The 24,915-nt window shown below is 45.1% G+C and overlaps 1 protein-coding gene and 1 long non-coding RNA gene across 7 annotated transcripts in view; one reads left to right on the forward strand and one right to left on the reverse strand.

Moving 5' to 3' along the window:
• LOC125179635 (ubiquitin-associated protein 2-like) overlaps positions 1–16,346 on the reverse strand; it is a 127,887-nt gene extending 111,541 nt beyond the window's left edge. For 3 of the 5 annotated variants that reach the window (XM_066986938.1, XM_066986937.1, XM_066986936.1), the window contains exon 1: positions 16,030–16,142. The gene's annotated coding sequence lies outside the window, so the exon portion shown is untranslated. Of the gene's footprint in view, positions 1–16,029; positions 16,145–16,199 lie in introns of those variants that run through there. The other 2 variants (XM_066986939.1, XM_066986935.1) reach the window with 2 other exon arrangements.
• LOC136788421 (uncharacterized) lies at positions 15,521–22,881 on the forward strand. 2 transcript variants are annotated; one of them, XR_010827216.1, is made up of 3 exons: positions 15,523–15,955; positions 16,585–16,733; positions 17,258–22,881. It is a non-coding gene; the product is annotated as an uncharacterized lncRNA (long non-coding RNA). The 2 variants fall into 2 exon arrangements; XR_010827215.1 differs by having other exon boundaries at positions 15,521–15,955; positions 16,585–22,881.
• The last annotated feature ends 2,034 nt before the right edge of the window (positions 22,882–24,915 follow it).

The following is a 24,915-nucleotide window of genomic DNA, read 5'->3' on the forward strand; positions in this document are numbered from 1 at the left end:
TTTGCCCACCCCCTAGGAGGGTTAGAGAGAGTCCTGATGCTGTGCCAGCACTGCTCAGCAGCAGACACAGCACTGGTGTGATACCGGGGCTGTTCTAGCTACAAGTGCAGAGCACAGCACTGTATGGGCTGCTGCAGGGAAAGTTAACATCCCAGCCAGACCCAGTACACCTCTGCAGAGGGAACTCACATAGCCTTGCTGAAGTCACACACAAGCTGAGGACGGCTAAGCAGAGTTTGGGAAAAAAACTCATGACCAAAGTCAGTTTTACTACACAATTTCACCCAATTGGTTGTATATTAGTTCCACGTGTAGCAAAGGGAAAACCCAAAACAGTTGTTCCATTAGAACTCAAGTTTCACCTTGCATCTAACACCACACGACTGCAAACCCTCTCCAGAAATGGCACTCCTGCTTCCCTCCTCGTTAACCACATAATATTGCTACTTCCCTTCCATCAGACTAATGATTGTGCAGCTGCAAAGTGAGCTGACCCAAGAGAAAACTAAACCCTCTAAAAACAAAATAGTGGGGCAGTTGAATAAGCTTACCAAATGGAAAACTAAGATTGAGCAGTTGCATAGCCTCAGACAGGAAGGATAGGGAACAAGGTCACGGGAAAAGGGGGAACGTGCATCTCAGCAGCCACACACCCTTACCATGTATGTAAAAAGCAACATTTCAGATTTTGTCTTCACGGGATCCTGAATAGCAACACTCAAACCTGATCTGGCCCTCCACACACAAAATCATTACAATGCCTTGTAGACTACTTAAATAAAAAAAATCACAGGAAGGGACTTTGTGAGCAGAGCAACCCTGAATATCTCACACAGTCACAGAATGATCTAGGTTGGAAGAGACCTCCAAGATCACCTAGTCCAACCTCTGACCTAACACTAACAAGTCCTCCACTAAACCATAGCACTAAGGGCTACATCAAAATGCCTCTTAAAGCCCTCCAGGGATGGTGACTCAACCACTTCCCTGGGCAGCCCATTCCAATGCCTAACAACCCTTTCAGTAAAGAAGTTCTTCTTAATATCCAGCCTAAACCTCCCCTGGCGCAACTTTAGCCCATTCCCCCTCGTCCTGTCACCAGGCACGTGGGAGAACAGACCAACCCCCACCTCGCTACAGCCTCCTTTAAGGTACCTATAGAGAGCGATAAGGTCTCCCCTGAGCCTCCTCTTCTCCAGGCTGAAAAATCCCAGCTCCCTCAGCCGCTCCTCGTAAGACTTGTTCTCCAGACCCCTCACCAGCTTCGTCGCCCTTCTCTGGACTCTCTCGAGCACCTCCATGTCCTTCTTGTAGCGAGGGGCCCAAAACTGAACACAGTACTCGAGGTGCGGCCTCACCAGAGCCGAGTACAGGGGCACAATCACTTCCCTAGACCTGCTGGCCACACTGCTTCTTATCCAAGCCAGGATGCTGTTGGCCTTCTTGGCCACCTGAGCACACTGCTGGCTCATATTCAGCCGACTATCAACCAATACTCCCAGGTCCTTCTCGGCCAGGCAGCTTTCCAACCACTCATCTCCCAGCCTGTGGCACTGCTTGGGGTTGTTGTGCCCCAGGTGCAGGACCCGGCACTTGGCCTTGTTGAACTTCATACAGTTGGCCTCAGCCCATCGGTCCAGCCTATCCAGATCCTCCTGCAGAGCCTTCCTGCCCTCGAGCAGATCGACACACGCACCTAACTTGGTGTCGTCTGCAAACTTACTGAGGGTGCACTTGATCCCCTCATCCAGGTCATCGATAAAGATATTAAAGAGGACCGGCCCCAGCACTGAGCCCTGGGGGACTCCACCAGTGACCGGCCTCCAACTGGATTTGACTCCATTCACCACAACTCTTTGGGCCCGGCTACCCAGGCAGTTTCTAACCCAACAAAGCGTACGCCAGTCCAAGCCCCGAGCAGCCAGTTTCTTGAGGAGAATGCTGTGGGGAACGGTGTCAAAAGCCTTACTTAAGTCAAGGTAGACCACATCCACAGCCCTTCCCTCATCCACCAAGCGCGTCACTTGGTCATAGAAGGAGATCAGGTTCGTCAAGCAGGACGTACCTTTCATAAACCCATGCTGACTGGGCCTGATCGCCTGGTTGCCCTGTAAGTCCCGCGTGATGACACTCAAGATAATCTGCTCCATGAGCTTCCCTGGCACTGACGTCAAACTAACAGGCCTATAGTTCCCCGGGTCTACCCTCCGGCCCTCCTTGTAGATGGGCATCACATTTGCTAGCCGCCAGTCGACTGGGACCTCCCCTGATAGCCAGGACTGCTGAAAAATGATGGAAAGCGGCTTGGCCAGCTCCTCCGCCAGTTCGCTCAGTACCCTCGGGTGGATCGCATTGGGTTCCATCGACTTGCGTACATCCAAGTGCTGTAGCAGGTCGCCAACCATTTCCTCATGGATAGTGAGGGCCAAATTCTGCTCCTCATCCCCTTCCACCAGCTCAGGGTACTGGGTTTCCAGAGAACAACTGGTCTTGCCGCTAAAGACTGAGGCTAACAAGGCATTAAGCACCTCAGCCTTTTCCTCATCCCTTGTAACTAAGTTTCCCCCCGCATCCAGTAAAGGATGGAGATTCTCCTTAGTCCTCCTTTTTGTGTTGATGTATTTGTAAAAACATTGTTATCTTTAACAGCAGTAGCCAGACTGAGCTCCAGATGAGCTTTGGCCTTTCTAATTTTGTCCCTGCACAGCCTTACAACATCCTTATAGTCCTGAGTGTCCCACCCTCTTTTCCAAATGTGATAAACCCTCTTTTTCTTCCTAAGCTCGAGCCACAACTCTCTGTTCAGCCAGGCCGGTCTTCTTCCATGCTGGTTTGTCTTTGATCCTCACTTCATCTCCGTCCCCCTTCTTACCTAGTTTAAAGCCTTATATATATATATATATATATATATCATAATCTTATACCATATACAGTCTTTGAATCATCCATGGGAAAACAGAGACATGTATCACCTTTCCTGAGGAGCAATCCTTCATGCCCAGCCTCCTGGATACCTATTAGCATTCACTCATTGTGAAGAAGGACCTTATAAAGCTCTAGAGGTGCTTTTATCAAACAGGAAAGGAAGGTATCATCAACCAACATCAGGACAGTTTGCCTACCACAGCATGCGTCCATCTAGAAGTGAGTCCTTTCCCCTAATCATACAAGTATCTTTCCGCACTCAGTGTCAAGCAGTAAATCTAGCAACTCAAACTATCCTAAAGTAATTTAACCAGCAATCTTTAATGATTCTGTACAGAGTTTTCAGTGCTTTTGCTGGTCATCTTAATATTTCCCCTTCACAGGCCAAACATGTAACATCCATCCCTCCTCTACCAACAGCCCTACTTTGGAAAGGCTCGCTTCCTCCACCAGCTCATTAACTCACTGCGGGCCCTGCACAGGGAGAAGGTGGCAAGCCAGACAGACATGCGTCTGGCAAAACAGGGCCAGCTACCTTGGAAGGTCTTCACATGGCTCCTTCCACCAAAGGTGGCTTACTGCAGACTAATAATTTGTACAGCTTTCTCTGAGATGAGTTCAGGGGTCAGCTAGAAACCTGGATGAACTCAGGACACACACAGAGGTGAGGAGATATCTGTGGAGTATGAACCAAACAAGTTACGGATGTTCTCTTCAAAGACTACATGGAAAGGACATATGATCTCAGGTCATGCTCTGGTTAACCTATCAATACCGCAAGGAAAAAGATATCTAAGCAGCCAAAGCACTTCAGATAAGACTGGTGTCGACCACTAAAACTGCACCATGGTGTGTGTTCCTCTATTAACTGCAACAGACTTGTCTCAAAATCACTGTTCCCCACACCTCTAGTAACAATGTCAGGATGCTTTCAGAACAGTTTAACTGTGGTTTACATAAGTACATACAACACTAGTGTCCTGGTTCCAGTTAGGACAGAGCTAATTTTCCCTCCTAGTAGCTGGTAGGGTGCTATGTTTTGGATTAGGATGAGAAGAGCGCTGATAACATGCTGATGTTTTAATTGTTGCAGAGCAGTGTTTACACCAGGCCAAGGACTTTTCGGCTTCTCGCTCTGTCCTGCCAGCGAGCAGGCTGGGGGTGCAGCAGGAGCTGGGAGGGGACAGACCCAGGACAGCTGACCCAAACTGGCCAAAGGGGTATTCCATACCATCTGACGTCATGCTAAACAATATATAGGGGTGGCTGGCCGGGGTGGGGGGCCGGCTGCTCGGGGATAGGCTGGGCATCGGTCAGCGGGTGGTGAGCAATTGCATTGTGCATCACTTGTTTTCTTACACATTATTATTATTAATACTATTATCATTATCACTGTTATTATTATTATTGTTATTATTATATTCCTGTCTTAATAAACTGTCTTTATCTCAACTCATCGGCTTCACTTTCCCGTTTCTCTCCCCCATCCCAGAGAGGGAGGGGGGAGGGTGAGCGAACGGCTGTGTGGTGTTTAGCTGCCAGCCGGGTTAAACCACAACTAGACATAAGCATGCATCAAGGACATGTCAGGCTTGCATCTGTCAGTCCCACCAACTGGAAGGCACAGGAGTTAAAACCAAGCTTTTAGTGGATCTCCTACCTATCAATAACTACCATTACCACCAGGTTAGCTATACCCACAAGATGACTGATCTATGCAACAGGAAAAAGTGTCAGCTATTAAATCACAACAACAAAAGAACAACTTACTAGAAAAGTTAATCATAGTTTAAACTGGTACCAGAACTAAAGAAGATGCTGAACTGCCACAGGGGTGGAAAGGACAAGCATTCAGGACTGTCAGCTTTGGCTACTGAACTAAAAAAGGCGTATTGCAGGAATTTGCTCTGGTATAACCACCCATAACTAAACAACCCCCCCAGATTAACCCCATTTTACACATTCAAACAGCCCCATAAGATTCAGGCTGAAAGCCAGGTGCTCCAAGAAGCAGAAATCAGCAGCTAACACGAGCTGGAAGCCAGGCCACTCTGCAGACCCCAGCATTTGTTCTGAGCAGGGTCCCATCACCACAGTGGCGCACAAGCGGTGCTGGGTGCAGGGCATGGTAAATCACAACCTCGCTGCCTTCCCCCCCAGCTCCCTCCCACATCACTGCACCGTGCTTCTCCCGGAACAGCTTCCAAAGGAATTCTCTGAATAGAAACAGATACAAGCAGCAGGGCTAAAAACAGCCAAGTACAAGCTGAGACACTTATGACGTCCTCAAACTGGTGGAAACGTGCTCAACTGCCTCAAAGAAGGGCACCGAGTTGTTTCACGCTATGACAGACACTGAGGAACAAAGTAGGGAGTGCCACCATGAAGCAAGCTGGAAGGGGAGGGGGCAATTCTGACTTGCAGCACCATCATCAGATCACATTACAGCGCTTGAGACAAAAAGCAATGGTTAAACTACAAGCCACAAGTTAAATAAAAGCAAATGCACAAAGTAATCCGTAAGGCTGCTCCTCTGAAAAGGCGTTAAAACCTCCCAATAACACATTTAGAGCCTACTTTCAGAGTTTTGGTGGCAACACTGAATAGCTCAGATACCATTCCTATGTCTCTACCAAGCCCTACTTTTTGAACTAGATCCTCAGGGAAAAAACAGCAGGACTGATACTCGTGGAACACTCGCATTGACAAAAACAATATAAACCAGAAGTCTCACTGACAAAAAAATCCTTTAAATATAGCAGGATATTCCTGAATATCTTCCTGTAACTTCCCCAAGATCATATTTCACAGGGTTCATCTCAAGCAAGAGAAGAATCCACCAAAATAAAAGCTTTTTTTGACTGACATATACCATACATCACTCAAACAATAACACAATAAAAAGTTTTACCATCCGGAATAAAAAATTCCAGAAGGAAGAAACAATAGTTTTAAGGCAGCATTGAAAGTTTCCTTCCCTAACCATCTTAAGCTTTTACTGTGCATAAAAACTTGATGAAAACTCATGGCTGTTTGATCCAACTGGAAAAAAAACAACACCTTTGGGAGTCTTTTAGCTGTCTTTCAGCCCCACACTCACTGTTCCAGTCTCCCACTATTTTTTTATTTATTTTACCTGGCTTGGCTGCCACTTTCTGCATGCAGCAGGAGGCTCTCACTCCCCTCACCAAACCTCCCCGAGTCACACCAGTTTATAATACAAGTGAAGAATCTGCACAGAATCTCTTATGTTTTTTGCAAGACATGTTTTTTCTTCCTTCCAGAACATCCTTCCTATCAATGGATCATTAAGAAATCTGTTTTTGCATTAATTTATTCACTTGTTTTCATAAAGCTTACTTTCTATTTCAAATGTGTCTTTTTGTATTTCACAGGGTCATTTATCACTGCGCTGTACTAAACAGCCCCTGGTTCGGCAGAGGTATGCCAACTTCTCACTGTACAACACATTAAAACGCCCAAAGTGTGTTTTCTGGAACATCCTCAGAAGGCATTAGCCACCTGTCTATTTCACCAGCCATCTAAGAGACCAAGCACTGTGCTGCAGGATCAAGTCACTTTTGACAGAAGTGGGCTCTTCACATCTCAGTTTCTGAACCAGCTAGCTTATTTTTATTAATTGCAGCACCTTGCCCTTAGCACACGTGAGCCCTGAGATTGCATCTGGAATACACACACTTAATTGCAGCATACAACTCTAACAGCAGCATTAAAAATATTACAACTATCAGCTTTAGCAATTATACTGTACTTATAAAAACATTACTGAACAAATGTTTTGGCAGTGACAGCCTTTAAAACCATTTCAGCAGATGTGTTGTAAACACCAATTTTGCCCTAACAAAAAGCTGTACAGATGTGAATGGCAAGCAAGGGATGAGCAAGATAAAACATTACAAATTTTGAAAGTTGCATTACAAGCTTAAGTAACAGTTGTTTAATCACAATAATAATTTTCAGCCATTTACAGAATGTTATGTAGAAAACCTAGCACAGAGGACTGTTACTTGCTGTAAAAGCTATGATGACACTAAATAAATTAAGAAAGCAACAGTAGGCAAGTTTACAATACAGAACATTTTAAAGATGGTCCCAATTTAACACGAGGGCCGTTTTCATGTTCAATGAGCATGCTGCACAAAACATGGCTTTTTGAGAACTAGTGAGGACAAGCTGACACATGGGTACAAGGTGAACATAAGTCACAATCAAAAGCAAAAAAAAAAAAAAAGCAACTCACCACTTCACATTCCTCCTCTGATAACAGCAAGAACCCTGAAAAGCCCACTCGTCTAAGAGGGCAACATTCACCCAAAGTTGCTATCAGCAGCAAGTGAACCACTAAAAAGCTGCTCACCATCACCACTTGGGCATCTACAGAGGTTTGGGGGTGTTCACAAGGACGGGGGCCTCAGACATGCAGGTACTGCCATTTTGGTCCCTCTGTTTTCCCTTGTCTAAAACCTGGACAACAATGCTTGCCAACCCTTCTGCTGTGCTCTAAAACTCCAGGGCAGAAGGTATTAGCATGCACAGAGTTTTGATGTGCCCAAAAAGAACCTTGAGTTTTTGAGATTTGTTGTCATGGAAGTTCCTGTGAGATCACAGCTACATCACAGGAAATTTCTCCCCAGGATCAAATACAAGAACAGCAGAATGCGACGAAGCCGCTCTCAACACACTGCATTTAAACATCACTCAATACAGCATCCGAGAACAGCAATTTTAAGGGGAAACAAATTTTACTTCCACTTATTCATGCAAGCCATTTGAGGAGTTATGAACACATCCAAGAAAAACATTACACCCTTTCCAGATTTTTTTCCCAGGAAAAAAAAGCATGTTTAAATAGATTATCTGGTTCCCAAAGCCAGAGACATAAGGGAACTTCCCTTGAATCATTTTAAGTTGTTCAATATTCTACACGTGATGAATAAAAGCCAGAAAACTCCCAGAACGTGAAGCTTCAAGAATAAGGCCTTCCACATGAGTTAGGCATTAGTGTATATTCAAACGTGCAAGAACCTTTGAGAACAAAAACCTTTGTTCAGCTGAATTGTCACAATCCCCATCAAATTAAAAAAAAAAGGAGTAAAACGGAGCCCAAAGAATGCAACTGAATTGGGTCAGAAGAAAAACTAGGATTAAGCCTGGGGAGTCAAAAAAATCAACCTTACACACTTATGGATCCACAACAGGTTGTAATTTTACTTTATAGGCAACTAAAAATAATCCAGTGTTTATCTGGGACTCACTTGTCAGTGGAGATTTCAACATAGTGAAATACAAGTTGTTGTTTAAAAGCTAAAGTATACTGATGTCAATCTAAAGTTCCTTCACTGTAAACAAGTATTTTTTTGGCCAAACTTCCCAAATCTTCAGTCAAACGTCCAATTTCTGCATAAGATTTGAAAGCCTAAATTCAAAAAAAAAAGTCTAATCCTCATTACTAGAAACCACTTTGTCATCACAAAAATAGGCATTTTTAAGGCACAATTTAATAATTGTTCTATTTTTTATTACCTTTGGTTTGAGTTACAACAAAGTATGATAGTGTTTTAGTTACCTTTCAGGTTCTTGGAGCCAAAATGTTTTGGATTTAAATATAGTTGAAAAATATTCCTGGCATCATGGAAATTTTTTACACCAGTCCTAAGCATAATAAACTCTTCATTTTATACAGCCTTAGAAAAAATAAATCAATGGCTTCCTTTCACTTTTTTTTTTTGAAATTTGGGTCATTTTAAAAATAATACAACATCTGAAACAAAGGAGTAGATGCTAAATACAGCAGATCAATATTTTCACAGAATCTGATACATCCCAGAAGCTGAACTACTTGGAAATTCAATTTAAAATAGGCCCTGGAAGAGCTAAGTGTGCCACTTCTTCCCAACTGGTCTTTGAGATTTCAAGACAGCAGAGCTCCCCTCTTCTCTAGTCATCAAATCCCATACTGGTATAAATATATCCCAACACACCTTTGGAAAAAACAGCTTAGTGTAAAGCTCTATTTTTGGTCTTCCATGCATTGCCTTCAGCTGGATGTTTTTAGGCTTCAACTAGAATAAAGCAGATAGCATTTAGATGCGTGTTTTGGCAAAGCTTTGCAGTTTGAGCTCTGCTTATGTAAGGTCACTTTGCCTGGCAGAAAAATTCCAAAGTCTGAAGTCAAGATTCTTCAGGAAACATAAGACGTGGTTAAGGTCTCAGCTTAGTAAACAGAGGGACTAAGTGAGTCAGTCTCTAAACAGAGCTGGCTTCCCCCACCATGAGAATGCCAGGAGAGAGAGCTTATCCTTTCCCCTTCAGCATTTCTCCCTCGAAAGAGAACAAAGATTATCTTAAATACATATATAAAGATGTATTTCACAGTATGTCTGTTCACATACAAACTTCTAGGAAAGAGGCAACTTAATGCTGCACTATGCAGACATAAAAGCAGAACAAAAATGCACTTACAGGAATACCAGGAAAAATAAGGTGCAAACCAAGCCCTTAACTTTCCAGCTGGCATTACTGCAGCCCAGCTGCTACACAGCTACACACTGAGCAACACCAGTTCATTGCTCTCTTACAATTACCTGAAAGGAAGGTGTGGGGAGCTGGGGATCAGCCTCTTCCCACAGCTAACTAGGGATAGGACTAGATGGAATGGCCTCAAGTAGCACCAGGGGAGGTTCAGGTTGGAAATGAGGAGACATTTCTTCTCAGGAAGAGCAGTCAGGCATTGGACCGGGTTGCCCAGGGATGTGGTGGCATCACCATCCCTGGGGGTGTTCAAGGAAAGGTTGGACGTGGTGCTTAGGGATGGGGTTTAAATGGGGGATATTGGGGGTACAGGGGTGGTTGGAGCAAATGATCCTGGAGGCCTTTTCCAACCTTGCTGAGTCTGATTCAGAGAGACAGTTGCAGGACCAAGTATTTCGCTGGGCCAATGTAAGAAGGGGTGCAGAGAAAAGGTTCCCTTTCCTCCTCCCCGGGTGTGCCAGCAGGGCTCCCTATTCCCATATTATTTCATTACTAACTTTCAGGGCAACTCAAAGCAGGAATTTTGTTTTCAAAGCAAATTAAAGTAGAAACCCATCCTATCAGCAATCAAACCAAACTCTTCCCCCATCCCAAACCTGTCACGTATCCACCCTAAGCCACATCCTCCTCCTGTTCACCCACACTCCACAGGCCACTTGTTGCCTCTCCCCCTCAACATGCTGCCTTAAGACCTGTTTAGTCAGAAGGAACACACCATTGGAAGAGCATGCCAGCAACAGATCCCAACTTCTCTTATACAGTGCAGCAACTGGAAGGGGCGGAAGAGCCGCATGTCAGCTTGCAGTTGGGATCTGTTGATAAAGGGACCTATAATAGTAAAACCAGTTCCCCACCACCCACCTCTCCCTCGGGTCCTGATGAGGGAAACGATGACGGCTCCAGCTGCCACGCTCTCCCATTTGTTCTCTCCTGCAGCCGGTTCCCATCCCAAACAGCCACTTAGCCTCTGCTAGGGGGAAAAGCTTTTCGCTACCACAGCCTGACTGTTCAAAACCTGCTTGTTCTGGCCTGCAAGGTAAGATGCATCACTCGGTGTGTTTTTACGCTCAAATTTTGCTTAGATATTAAAATCACCTGAAAAGGGAGAGTTCTGGGGTTCCTTGCCCTATGTTTGATCATATTTTCCAATAAGCAGGTCATTTCACAACTACAGAAACTTAGGATGCCTTCTATTGACAACTTATTTTAATGAATTTGTTTACTGAGACAAAATATACAAGTTAAATTTTCTCTTCCCTCACTCCCATGACTCAAGCATTCAAAGCACTCCCCAGTAATCAACAGAATCAGCAAGGGAGATAAGTCATAAAGTATTTGAAGTAAGTTTCCTAGCAGAAACTAAATTTCACCGAGGTTTCATTTCAGAGGACTGCACAAAAAGGGCTGTCCCAGCTTTTCTCAAATTCAAGATCCCCAACTATAAAATACTTTTAGCCATCTAACTTTGTTTTAACCTTTGTCTACAGCTGGGGGGGGGTCTTGGGGTTTGGGGGAAGATGGCTGGATTGGCAAGAACTGGAAGAATAGGTGGATCCAGTTCACTCTTATTTTACCAGGACTTGTCTAATTCTGGAAAGTTTCAGCTTTATGCTCATTAAAAAGTAATTTCAAAAACCATGTTGACACACAGAGCTTCATAAAACGGACTGCTCGGTATACAGAAGTACACAAAGAACTCACCCTAACCTTTAACAAAAGGTAAGTGCACACTAAACCCTCATTTACAATGCATGCAATTCCTAGACAGAACATACGTGGGACTTGGGTAATGTTATCACTCCCAGATGATCAAATGTTTGACCTATTTCCCTCACAGAACTGTTGAATTACAGCCCTCAGTTCAGCTAGCACCAAGACACCCAATTACCCCTTATTTAGGGAACAAAGAAATCACCCTGATTTAGAATACACACCTTATTGCATTTTCACAGCATTTTCCTACACACATCTCCAGCGCCCACTCAACTTTCCACCTGCAAGGAGTCACAGATAAATGTTACCACCACCCCTCCTAAACTCCATCCCTAATCCACTGCCTTCTCAAAGGTGTGCAGGAACAGATGGCCTTGGGTTTGCCCAAAGGACTATGGATTTGTCAAGCAGTTGAACCCGGAGAAGGCAAAGCTCAAGGGGAATCTCTTCACTGCATTCACAAACCTGAAGGGATGGTGCAAAGAGGACAGAGCCAGGCTCTTTTCAGCACCCAGTGCCAGAACAAGAGGGAATGGGCACAAGCTGGAACACAGGAGGCTCTGTCTGCACAAAATGAAATGGGTTTTCACTGCACAGGTGCTGGAGCACTGGAACAGGTGGCCCCAAGAGGTTGTGGAGCCTCCCTGCTTGGAGACCTTCAAAAACCACCTGGACGTGGTCCTACCAACCTGCTGCAGGTGACCTGCTTCAGCAGGGGGTTGGACCAGGTCATCTCCAGACACTCGCTGCCAACCTCAGTCTGTGACTGGGTGAAGAAAAAAAGGGAAGGAAGTCTTAAAACTGGAAAGCTGTATCAGAAACACCCCACAAGCAGCTTCATTTGGGACAACTCTTAAGCTCCAGCAACTCTGCTCAGACAGTCACAAAGAAAAGTGAAAGCCTAATCATTTCTGCAATTAAACCAGGCAGCGCGAGAGTCATCAGGACTTTAATCCAGCAACACACACTGCTACATCAAGAGATGAAACAGTAGTCAATGAAGACTGGAGTACACATACGGTTGTGAGCAATTTCATATTTGCAGTTATAACAGAGACCTATTCAAGAAAGATAACATCTTTTTTTAAGATGCAAACAGAAGTTCCTGGATATGGCTGTTATCTGAACATCAAGAAGCAGCAAAGAAACCCAACAGGTTGAGGACACATATCAGGAGCCAGAAGCTTTTCTCAAACACTTGAAACAACTTCTGCATGTTCGTTACCTTGCCTCCACCAAGCTCATAGCACTGGATATCAATTTTAACATTGAATTTCAGACAGCTACCCCTTGGCACCTCACCCACGTTCAAAACACTCAAATTCATTCAGTGGCTATCAAAATGAAGCAAAACACAAGGTCAGGAAGCACAGCACTTCTCCTCATCACATTCAGGCACCCGAGGTTAACAACGGTAAGCCAGGTCATTCATATTCATCTTAAAATGGATCACAAGTCAGTGCTCTGAAGAACGTGGAACTGAAAGCTGGAATTAAAATCCAACAGCAGAAGACATCTGTCCCTTGAGGTACTGCCCCTCAAAAGCACAAAGCACAATTTCTCAAGTGCAGCGCTGTACATATAGCCCAATAGCAGAGCAGGGTTTAGCACTGGGATGCCTCACACATTCACATTGCTAAAACAGCATCTAAGACAATAAGCACTTTTTAAAATTAAGGATGAAAATACAGATTTTCAAAAAAAGAAATCAGTGGTTGCCTCCAAGAACAGGGCAACACGCACTGTGTGATAATACAAAATATCAGTCCCATGTTTACCATAAAACAGCTGTGATTCAGTTAACATTTAAAACCAAACAGAAAGAGGAAACAAAAAAGATTTAAAAACCATATGCTCTGTTCTACATTATTTTATCCACCACTCTCAAAATACTTGTCATTAAATAGTTTTCTCAAAAGGAATCTCAATGTGGTCTCTAAAGCAGCTTCCACAAAGACAACTGGACAAAAGAGAATTATTGCAAGGGAATTGAGAGTTATGAGAGTTACAAACAACTCCGCCCAAAGGAGCTGTGCAAAGTTGGTCACATAACCTATATCTTGCCAGCTCTACAATCTGGAGAGAACACCAACAAAACAACATGCTCAGCAAGAGTTAAGATGCAGTAAAAGCAAGCTGAGCAAGCCATGAGATCTCAGGCATCAGAGTGTATCAGCTTTAGTCTGCCTGTCTTCAGCCACTGTTCACTCCTCACAGTATCGAGAAGTCATGGGGGGGAAAAAAGTGCTGAAGGTAACACTTGTAAAATAGATTGCAAGAGCCCCCAGGTGGACTGGGAGTTCTGACAGTTGGTTGGCCAAAATTAAAGAGCATGGCCTTTCATGTTAGAGCAAAGCAGAGAAACCTTTTGTACAAGTTTTTTTGGAAAATGTGAACCTTAAGTAATTGCAGAGGAGCTTCTTCACAGCCTTTCATCCCAACTCGCACTTTAAAGAGCATAAGCTGTTTAGGGAAGCTGTATGAAAAAACAGTACAAGCCCAAACTAGGTCCCTGAAAAGCAAAGAGGACACAATGGGCTACCAGTGAGCAGCCTGCATCAGAGAAATAAAATAAGAGCTCCAGCGGAAGGACAACACTGAAGTAGGTATTACTTGTATTTCCTCTAGCACCTTCTATTCAATAGTTTTGAAGCATACAAATATAACACCAAGTTTCTTTCAATCTATCATCTAATGAAGGGGACAAGTCACTGGGCTTCTCTTTTACCAAGGTCATACAAGGCTGCTGCAAGTCTGAAAGCAGGACACACTTTTTCAGAGTCCTGCTCCTGTGCTTTTATCAAACAAGAGGCAAAGATAGAAAGATTAATAAAAGGTACATATTTATTTTCTTACTCTGACAAAGAACCTATTCCAAGTACTGGTGTATTAAACAGCACCAAAATTATAAGTAAACATTACTAGTAATGCTAATTATCAGAATATTAATATTCTATGATACATACATTTCTGAAGCACTATTAAACAGCATATTATTCTGCTATGATCACTATCACCAGGGGGACACCAGCAACAAAAATAGAACAGAGCAAAAATGGTCTTTAATGAAGAAATCATCACATAAGTCCATGGAAGAAATAGAAAACATCAAAAATTACTTCCACAATTGCAAAAAGACAGCTAAAAAAAATTAAAAAATAGACCCAAGAAATAGTAGATTCTAGTAACTAGCAAGACTTTATTGATGGGATTTTTCTTAGCTTCCCCTATGTTGTAGCAGCAAATCTAACTCCAATCTGGAACAGTCAAATCCTTTTGTAATTCATGGCACCAGGAGCTTTTCCGAAGCCTGGCCAAAACAATGCAAGTGAACCTAAGTGTCTGAATTTCCCTGCATTTGATTTTATTACTATAAACAATTTTGTAATCAATATGCTGATAGAAGTGCAACTAGAACAAAGGAAAACAGAGCTTGCCCCATTCCCACTCTTCCCTCCCTCCTTGAAGTTACCAAAAGCTCGCCCATTTTCCAAACTACATATCAAAACCAGTTTACACCAGTTAATTCAGTTTCTCTGTGTAACACTCCAGGAGTCCCAAAACATCATCAATGCTGCAAACTGACTTAGCTTAGCTTGCTTCAAAGTTACCTAAGGTAAGATTAAAAATAAATTCTTTAAACAAGTTCGGTCAAACCACCACAGAGAGATCAGGCTGAGGTATAAATACTGAGTCAGTCAGGTAGAAATCTAAACCCAGATTCCTCTGGAGAACACGATACAACAGAGAATTGCTGAAAGGGCTTAGTAAATACAAAAAAAAAGAAAAAGCTGAGTTGCTGCCCTTTGCCGCGCAGGGCTCCATTTCATTGGAAAGTGCAGTTCTTCCAGGCCTGCACATCCTCCCCCTCCCCTCCCTCGCATCCAGCTCCAATTTCTCTCCTTGGGGGGGGGGGGGAACGAACTGCTCTCACACCAGGATGGCCCCTCCATTTCGCCACCCACCCCAAAGAGGATCACCTTGATCTGCTGCTTTATTCTGAGCATTCATCACTTACTCAAATTGAGATGACTGGGGCCTGAGTGCTGCTGGAGAAGTGGGCTGGCCTCACGAGCTTTCCCAGGCAGAGCCCAGCACAAAGCCCTCAGTTTCTGTTTCACGGGGCTGTGTGCACTCCTCCCAACACCACCAAGAGCCCTGTGCCTCCACACACACCTGTAAGAGATCGACCTCACACCTGGCTCCCCTTGAGCAAGCCCCAGGTGCATTAAAACAGCACTGCAGGCATAACAGCACTTATTTTTTAGTATTTATTGCAGATTGTGGAGTTGAACTCCTCACCATCAGACTCAGCAGGCCTAATCTGAACCCAGCTTCTTCTAGAAGGGCTCACTTTCCTGCTGTAATTTTTTTTATTATAACATAAGCAAGACTGACGGCAAAGCCCTGCCTTGCCGTCCCCCCCCTCCTCACATAGGGGCTGGATGAGGAGCCGGAGGAGACCCCCAGCGAGCAGGGCTCCTTTCCCAAGTAACCCCCCGGTGATTGGGGGCACCTCGCCATGCCACCACCGTCCCCCTAAGCACCAAGGGGGCACCCAGCAGGAGGAGCAAGGAAGGCGACACGGAGGCGAGGCCAAACACAGGCCTCCAGGACAGGGGCGGAGAAGTCCCCGATGCCCTGCGGGGGCCATGAGGCACAAAATGGAGAGGGAGCAGGCAGCGGCGCGGCACCGCCCCCGCTTCGCCCCGGCCGGGCCCGAGCACTGCCGAACCGCCCAGCGGTTACGGAAGAGGAAGGAGAGGTGGGAAAGGAGGAAGGGGGGGGGGGGGAGGGGGGGATGTTTGGCGCGCGCTCCCCCCCGCCCTCCGCCGGTACCTGCCCAATGTGCTCACAAAGCAGCAGCACCCACCGCCGTCACGTGACCGACCCCTGCTCGCCTCCACGCGCGCGCCGGGCCGCTTCCCCCCACACACGCTCCCCGCCACCTGACGCCGCACGCGCCCACCCAGCACCTCCCCCCCCCGTGCGCCGCGGCCCTCACGCACCAACAGCGCGCACCCAACCGCCGGCCGTTCCACCTAATCTTCCTCCCCCTCCCCCCCCCCCACGTGAGCAGGGGGTGAGGGAAGTCAGCCCCTTCCCCCTCGCGTGACAGGGACACTGCCTCCCCGCGCGGCGGAAAAGGAGGGGGGACCACGCCCACATGGAGGGATGGGGCGGTGGGGAGGGGGTTGGCCCCGCCTCTTCCCGGTCTGGAGGGGCGGGGGAGGGGGTTGGGTGCGCGCCGATCCCAAAGAACGTTACCGCCCGTACGGTCAGTGTAGTTACACACCTCCGGGAGCCCTGCTCCAAACCGTTCCCTGCCACCATTGTCACCCACTAAACCCTGTCCCTAAGCACCACGTCCAACCTTTCCTTAAACACCCCCAGGGACGGTGATGCCACCACATCCCTGGGCAACCCAGTCCAAAGCCTGACCACTCGTTCTGAGAAGAAATGTCTCCTCATTTCCAACCTGAACCTCCCCTGGTGCTGATGTGCAGAAAGCAAACTCCACAATCAGTAAGACTGTAAAGTAGGTATGTTTATTCAGCGCTGGGCGGCACGGGGGGTAGTCCCACCAAAGTCGTGCACACCCCAACGCGGCAACTTGCCTTGGTTATATGTGGTGAAGAGTTACATATGCATGAAGTTTCTCGAGACACCTATACATATGCATGACCTATCCCCGCTTTGTATTAAAATTAGTTCCAGGGAGTCATTTTCATAGATTCCTCCTATCCATGCTTGTGCAGTGTTTTCTGGTAGTGGTCACCGGGGGTCGTGCGGATGAAGATTAGTGAGTCTTCCTCGTCACCACTGGTTGACCTCTCATCTCAGCGCAGACTCATAAGCTTCTCAGCTTCTGCTTAAACTGCAGATTCGGTTTCAGTTGGTTCTTGAAATGTGTTTCCTGTTTCCTATCAGGAACTGTTTTTCGTGAGGAATCCCAGAATTTCCTGCCTCAGTTTCTTTGCACAATAGGTAGCAGAAGATATAGTACATGTCCCTTACCTGTCTTATTTACTAAAATTCTTTTGGCTTCCTTTCACATGCCCATTAGCCTATGTAAGGAATGGTCCAGCAATTCGTGCCACTAAGGGGTGTGAAGGGTTAACATTGAGGCCTGGGTTTAGGCGAGAAGAGAACAAAGGGATTTCTTCAGAGAAAAACTGCTGACTTTGCACGGACGTGCAGTAACTTCTGACAGCCGGCCAAGAGACCACCAGATAAGGAGGAAGAATATGAGCCTCCCTGTCCGAGCGGCCCCCGAGAGACTAACAGAGACTGATAAGCAGGCGCACCTGGGAGGACTTCGGATTCGGGAAACCAATTATAATAACCCTGCCTCTTCTAGAAGTAGTAATGAATATGTATTAGCCTAGGAGCATAAAAACCAGCCGCCTTACGTAACAGGTGTGCGTCCTGGTGGAGCAGAGACTCCCGGCGCACCCAGCGCTGTTTGCTTGCCTCTATTCATTTAATAAATTGTAAACTTTGATTGTAATCCTATTTGGGACTCAGTCATTTATAACAATTGGGGGCTCGTCCGGGATGGTCTTGGTTCCTGAATTCTGACTTGATCTAGGAGGGGTGCCCCCACCATTTGGTGGCTCCTGTTCGAGTCAGGTCGGGGCTAACACCATCTTGAACCTGAATAAGGGCAAGCAAAGATTTAGATTTTTTTATGAGCTCCCTTTGCCAGCTGCAGCACTATATTTTGCCCGTAATTCTGCGCGCGAAGATCCGAACGAAGACGACGGAGTCGTAAGTATTTAAGGCGTATACCGTTCGGTTGGGTGGGTTTCGGTTGCCTGTGTGTGTGTGAGAGTGTGACTGAGACGGAACGTAGTTCCGAAGCGATTGTGGAGGTCTTCTAACCGCGGTTCCAATCTCCCGCGAGGGACTTGGCCGGTGAAGGACCGAAGCGATTCCTATAGGATTCGTGGGTGGGTGATAGGTCCTAAACCCCCTGCAAGACACTCTCACTAAGGCAACCAAGGGCTGTAGGAATTGCCACAGTAAAATTCCTAGATGGGTCAGACAAAATTGAAGACCCGGGACCAGAGAAAAGGGAGCAAATTACCAGACATACCACCAGAAAGTCCATTAGGGATAATGATTAGAAATTGGAACGATAGGGGCCCCAGAAAAGGAAAAAAGTAAATTAAAAATGGTCCAGTATTGTATGACAGAATGGCCAAAGGAGCCTTTAAGACCACATGTCTTTTGGCCCGTTTTCGGATCCTTCGAAGACTGGGTTTGCCAGGCCTTAAATATACATGTTAATTCAAAGGAACCTTTTTAGCCAGGAGGAAAGTGATTATGCAGGATTATGGATCAGGACTTCACGTCCTTTTCCAGCCTCAATATTTACACTAAAAGCAGACGAGAAGTTTGAAGAAGAAAAAAAAAAAAAAGGAAAAAAAAGATGATGAATGGGAGCCATTGGATAACCTACCACCTCTATATCCTAACAATCCACCCCCGGTGGTGCATCTTGCAATCCTATTTTGTTCTTAAATGTTTTGACTGTGTCAAGGAGGAAGGTGGGAGCATTATCTAAGTAACAGTTTAGAAGTTTGGGTATATTCGCGGTGGTGTTTGGTCAGTTTCCCAAGTATCGGGGGAGAGGGGCTGACATTATCAAAGTGGTAGAACGGAGAGTCACTTCTTTGCTGGTTCGGGCCTGAGCCCTGGGAATTTGGTAAGAAGGGGGAGAGCGAATTTATTTAGGCCTCAATACCTTTTTAAACCCCCATCTTGACGGATACACAGGAGTGATTCCTTGTTTTGTGTAGGCTTACTAACAAAGTGCATGAGAAAAATTAGCATTCGGCTTGAAATTCGGTCTTGTTGAAATGTAAATTTTGTGGAAAAGGTGTTATTGTTTGTCTAGAAGACAGAAGGCTGAGTACTTCAGGTGTTTTTCCGAAGTCCTGCGGATTTATGATTGGAATGGGGCTCATTAATAATCTGAAATAGTAAAGTTTGTATGTGGAAAGAAGAGTTTAATCCCAGAGAATTGGGACATTTGGGAAGAAGATTAGGAAAAGATAGTAAAAACCTGCAATAAAAAGGTTTGCGTGGAAATTGAAACAAGGGACAGTAAGTAATATAAATAAATAAAAGGGAATGGGAAATCAAGGAAAAGGGGAAAATCCAAAAAAAAAAAGACGTCCTAAAAAAAAAAAAGCCTCCTTGGGTGCATATTGGCACATTGGAAGGATATTGTTAGAAATGGGGGCACAGAAAGCAAGAGGACTTCCACTAAGTATTGCAATCAATGGTGGCCACTATATAAGCTAAATGGCCACTTTATGGATCAATCGACTATAACAGTGTCTTGCAATTAATGTTTTTGAGGAGAGAAGGAAAATAGGATGAAATGTTGTATAGTGATATGTTGTTTCAGCATGTTGGAGGGAAAAGGTTTGGAATTAAGTTGGCCCCTGACTGAGCCTTTGGTGTTGGCATTAGAAAAGTACAGGCTGGAGAAAGATAAAGGAAGTGTTAAAAGGGGTGTTGGAGGTGTTAAAGGCTGTGTGGCATGTAGTATTTAACAGAGCTGTTTGAAGCTGAATGAGCAGGGAAAGAGGATGTAGGAATGCTAATAGTTCCGCCTCAACCCGAGGCTGAGATCTCTAAATCGCGGGTGCGAGCCCTCTGGGGCAGGGGGACCGTGATGGGTCCGAGAGAGTTGTCGTGGAAACAGAAAAGCAGCTAACTCTTGAAACAACCTGAGTTCCTGTGTGAGCTCAGATTGCCAATGGGACCGCTCAGGGAACTGTCAACGATTGCATTCCCCTGACCGACCCCCTCACTGAGACCCTAATCACCCCGGAAATTATGTAAATACCAAAATCTGGTTAAATTGGCTATTGGGAATTGAGAATCTGTTCCAACAAGGTCCAAAAGAAACCCCTATGGAATTTATGGAATTTTTGAATTTTTGGACCAACTTTGAAATGCAATGAAAAAACAAAAAAATGGACCTGGCTTAAAAAAAAAAAAAGAAAAAAAAAGAGAGAGAGAGGCAACTGGCTAACCTCTTTCCAGGGCAATCAGCCCCTGATATCAGAAAGAAATTGTCTTAGGCTGCAGGACAAACTTACAACAGTCAGGAATGATGGGGACCTGGGGCATCTACCCTAGCAGGTCCACTAGTTGAAATAAAGCTAGGAAACGAAGACAGAGGCTTGAATTTTTGTTGGTTATGGGAGCTTCTTTCTCTGTGTTAATTAGGCTGTAAATGTAATAGGAGCAACATATTCAGTGTTAAATAGTTTAAAAGGACGATTAGGAACTAAGACAACTACAATAATTGGAGCCACAGGGAAGGAGGAGGAACGGCCATTCTTACGACCCCTTGATTTGCGTTTTGGGGGTAAGGAACTAACCCATGAATTTTAGTATGTACCAGAATGCCCGATGCCACTCTTGGGACGGGATCTATTAGCCAAATTAGATGCAACAATAACCTTTGAGGATGGAGAATTAATAATGAAGGTACCTGAGCCCAAAGTAGGCCAAATCCTAATGATCAAAGATAAACCCTTTGTTAATATTCCAAGAGAAGTAGAAAATGCAGTTATAGCAACAGTACGGGAAACAGATGTACCAGGGAAGTCGAAACTGGCACAACTGGTAAAGGTGGAATTAAAGGAAGGAGCCAAACCTGTTTGAATCAAACAATATCCGCTTAAGATAGAAGCTAGGCATGGGAATGGTGAAAATTATTGACAAATTTCTCAAATATCAGATTCTGGAAGAATGTAAATCGGAATACAATACTCCAATTTTTCCAGTAAAGAAGCCGAATGGCGAGTATAGATTTGTACAAGATCTTAGAGCAATAAATGAAATAACAAAGGACATTCACCCGGTAGTAGCTAATCCTTACACATTGTTAACATCTGTGAAAGGGAAATATAAATGGTTTACCGTGATAGATTTAAAGGATGCCTTCTTTTGCATACCTCTTGATAAAGATAGTAGAAAATTATTTGCCTTCAAATGGGAAAACGTATTGAAGTTTTTGGACCACATATGGTAACAACCGTTTTGGAACAAAGGGGGGGGGGGGGCCACTGGTTATCACCCAGCCGGATGATGAAATATCAGGCAATACTAACTGAACAAGATGACATAACCTTGAAAACGACTAACCTGTTATATCCAGCAGTATTTCTAGGAACTGTTCCAGAAGAAGGACCGTTGGAACACAATTGTGTGGAAATAATCGAACATACGCCAGCCACAAAGATTTGAAGGATGTACCCCTTGAAAGGTATTCAGTGGGAATACCACACTCCGTGGCACCCACAAAGCTCAGGGAAAGTAGAAAGGATGAATCAAACAATAAAACAACAATTGGCTAAGTTAATGATGGAGACACAGCTGCCCTGGACGAAATGCTTACCATTGGCACTTTTAAACATAAGAACTAAACCACACAGTGAGACTGGATTATCACCATATGAAATGTTATATGGTATGCCTTATTCTCAAGGGATGCCCCTAGGGAACAATGTAGTTGAGGATCATAGTATCCAGAAATATATAATTACCATTGGAAGGAGATTACAGGAGCTAAGAGAAATTGGGATGATGACTCAGACACCACCTTTAGGATTTGCTATTCATAAAATACAACCAGGAGAAAAGGTCTTAATAAAAACCTGGAGAGAAGAATCATTGAACCCCCAATGGGAGGGACCGTACCTTGTTTTACTTACTACTGAAACAGCTGTGAGAACAGCAGAAAGGGGTTGGACCCACGCATCCAGAATAAAAGGACCAATAACTACCAAAGCCTGGAGGGTTGAGTCCACTCCTGGGGAACTGAAACTGAGACTAAAGAGGAACTGATATCCCAGCAATGAGGTTCTGCATGAATTAAGGGCACTGGATAAAGAGGACAAGGCTGAAGGGAGGAAAGGGAGAAGGCAAGACCAGGGTAGGACCCTCCACTGCGGTGTATATGGTCTACCGAGGGAGGCAACCCCTATGGGTATTGACCGCCGAGTGAGAGTGCCTTGACCGGACTTCTCCCACACCAAGATCAGGTTGTCCTGAGAAAAATAACATGAGAACCTTTTAAACCCATAATAAAACTGTGATTAGTTTTTCCAGGAGCTGGATCACCCCGAAGGGCTGAATGGTAACACAAGCTCTGAAAGCGGGCCCAACCCCATGATTGAAGGCGCTTCCCACACTCTCAAGATTGGACGGCGAAAAAGGCTTATAATATGACAGATCGCCAAAGAGAACTGAATTGTGACTGTAAGTGGAATCCCAACGTGGGAGCTTGGAAGCGCGCATATACGAGTACAAACGGGGCAGACATTGTAACAGGACCACTCGGTAACAAGGACACTCTGTATTATCACGCCCCAAAGGGTAAAGAGGGATGGGATGGTCCTTTTCCAAACGGGACGTGGGCCCTAAAGGGACATTATTGGGTGTGTGGCAAACATGCTTACAAGAGGCTACCCGGAAACTGGTCGGGAATATGCTATGTGGGGTACATAAGACCCTTGTTCTTTTTATTGTCACAAACACAAGGAAATCATTTAGGAATAAGATTATATGATGACCTGAACAGAGTGAAACGATCTATTGATACTTCCTTAGCCGGGGGTAGTGCCCAAAAGAGGAGAAAGGATGAATGGCCTCCTGAAAGAATCATACAGCATTATGGGCCAGCTACCTGGAACCCGAATGAGTTGGTATCAGGAGCCCGAGAACCTATTTATAATTTGAACCCAATAATTAGGTCGCAAGCTATCCTCGAAGTTGTAACCAATCAAACAGCGACGGCCTTGGATCTTCTGGCTGATCAATCCACTCAGATGAGGAATGCTATCTTTCAACGTAGAATGGTCTTAGACTATTTACTAGCAGAAGAAGGGGGAGTGTGTGGAAAACTGAACGATTCTAATTGTTGTCTACAGATTGATGATAATGGAAAAGTGGTTAAGCAGATAACAAAAGAAATTAGAAAGCTAGCCCACGTCCCAGTACAAACCTGGAAGGGTATGGATTGGGATTTCTTTTCATGGTTGCCCAGTGGACCATGGGTTAAAAGGATGCTATTTTTATTTTTATGTGGTGTAATGACATTATTGTTTATACCTTGTATGATACCTTGCTTTACATTGTTGGTATTGCGAATAATAAATAGCACCCAATTTGTGATGACTTCGGGAGAGAAAAGGTGATGTGTCGATAATGATGCTTAAGAAATGGACACCCCGAGAACTGACTGATGAAATCCAACTGCTACTAACAAAGGTTGAAGAAGAGACACGAATTGATGATATTAAAAAGAAGGGGAGGAATTGTAAGGAATGGTCCAGCAATTCGTGCCACTAAGGGGTTTGAAGGGTTAACATTGAGGCCTGGGTTTAGGCGAGAAGAGAACAAAGGGATTTCTTCAGAGAAAAACTGCTGACTTTGCACGGACGTGCAGTAACTTCTGACACCCGGCCAAGAGACCACTAGATAAGGAGGAAGAATATGAGCCTCCCCGTCCGAGCGGCCCCCGAGAGACTAACAGAGACTGATAAGCAGGCGCACGTGGGAGGACTTCGGATTCGGGAAACCAATTATAATAACCCTGCCTCTTCTAGAAGTAGTAATGAATATGTATTAGCCTAGGAGCATAAAAACCAGCCGCCTTACGTAACAGGTGTGCGTCCTGGTGGAGCAGAGAGTCCCGGCGCACCCCGCGCTGTTTGCTTGCCTCTATTTGTTTAATAAATTGTAAACTTTGATTGCAGTCCTATCTGGGACTCAGTCATTTATAACAACTACCATGATTGCTATATACCATAGATGAAAATAGTGATTAATTAGAATGTATTGAAAAGATTGTAACCTGAGCGTGACATAAATGGTATGGAATAAGGGGTGGATATCTGTCCTGGTTTCAGCTAGGATAGAGTTAATTTTCCTCCTAGTAGCTGGTAGGGTGCTATGTTTTGGATTAGGATGAGAAGAGCGCTGATAACATGCTGATGTTTTAATTGTTGCAGAGCAGTGTTTACACCAGGCCAAGGACTTTTCGGCTTCTCGCTCTGTCCTGCCAGCGAGCAGGCTGGGGGTGCAGCAGGAGCTGGGAGGGGACAGACCCAGGACAGCTGACCCAAACTGGCCAAAGGGGTATTCCATACCATCTGACGTCATGCTAAACAATATATAGGGGTGGCTGGCCGGGGTGGGGGGCCGGCTGCTCGGGGATAGGCTGGGCATCGGTCAGCGGGTGGTGAGCAACTGCATTGTGCATCGCTTGTTTTGTACGCATTAGTAGTAGTAGTACTATTATTATTATTATTTTTTTTCCTGTCTTAATAAACTGTCTTTATCTCAACTCACAGGCTTCACTTCCCCGTTTCTCTCCCCCATCCCAGAGAGGGAGGGTGAGCAAACTGCTGTGTGGTGCTTAGCTGCCGACCGGGTTAAACCACAACAAAATACAAGATGAACTACTGTGGTGGGTGCGCATGATTGTGGTGGGACTACCCGCCCCCCCCCCCCCCCCCCCCCCCCCCCCCCCCCCCGCCGCTGCCCAGAGCTGAATAAACATACCTACTTTACAGCCTTACAGGTTGTGGAGTCTGTTTTCCGCAAGTCAAGATAGGATACTGCTGTTGTTTAACTATTTCCACGCCCTTCTTGAACAGTTATCTTCAAGGGAGTTATATTAAGCCCTCCTCG

Source organism: Anser cygnoides, chromosome 36, assembly GCF_040182565.1.
Source record: "Anser cygnoides isolate HZ-2024a breed goose chromosome 36, Taihu_goose_T2T_genome, whole genome shotgun sequence".
NCBI lineage: Eukaryota > Metazoa > Chordata > Aves > Anseriformes > Anatidae > Anser > Anser cygnoides.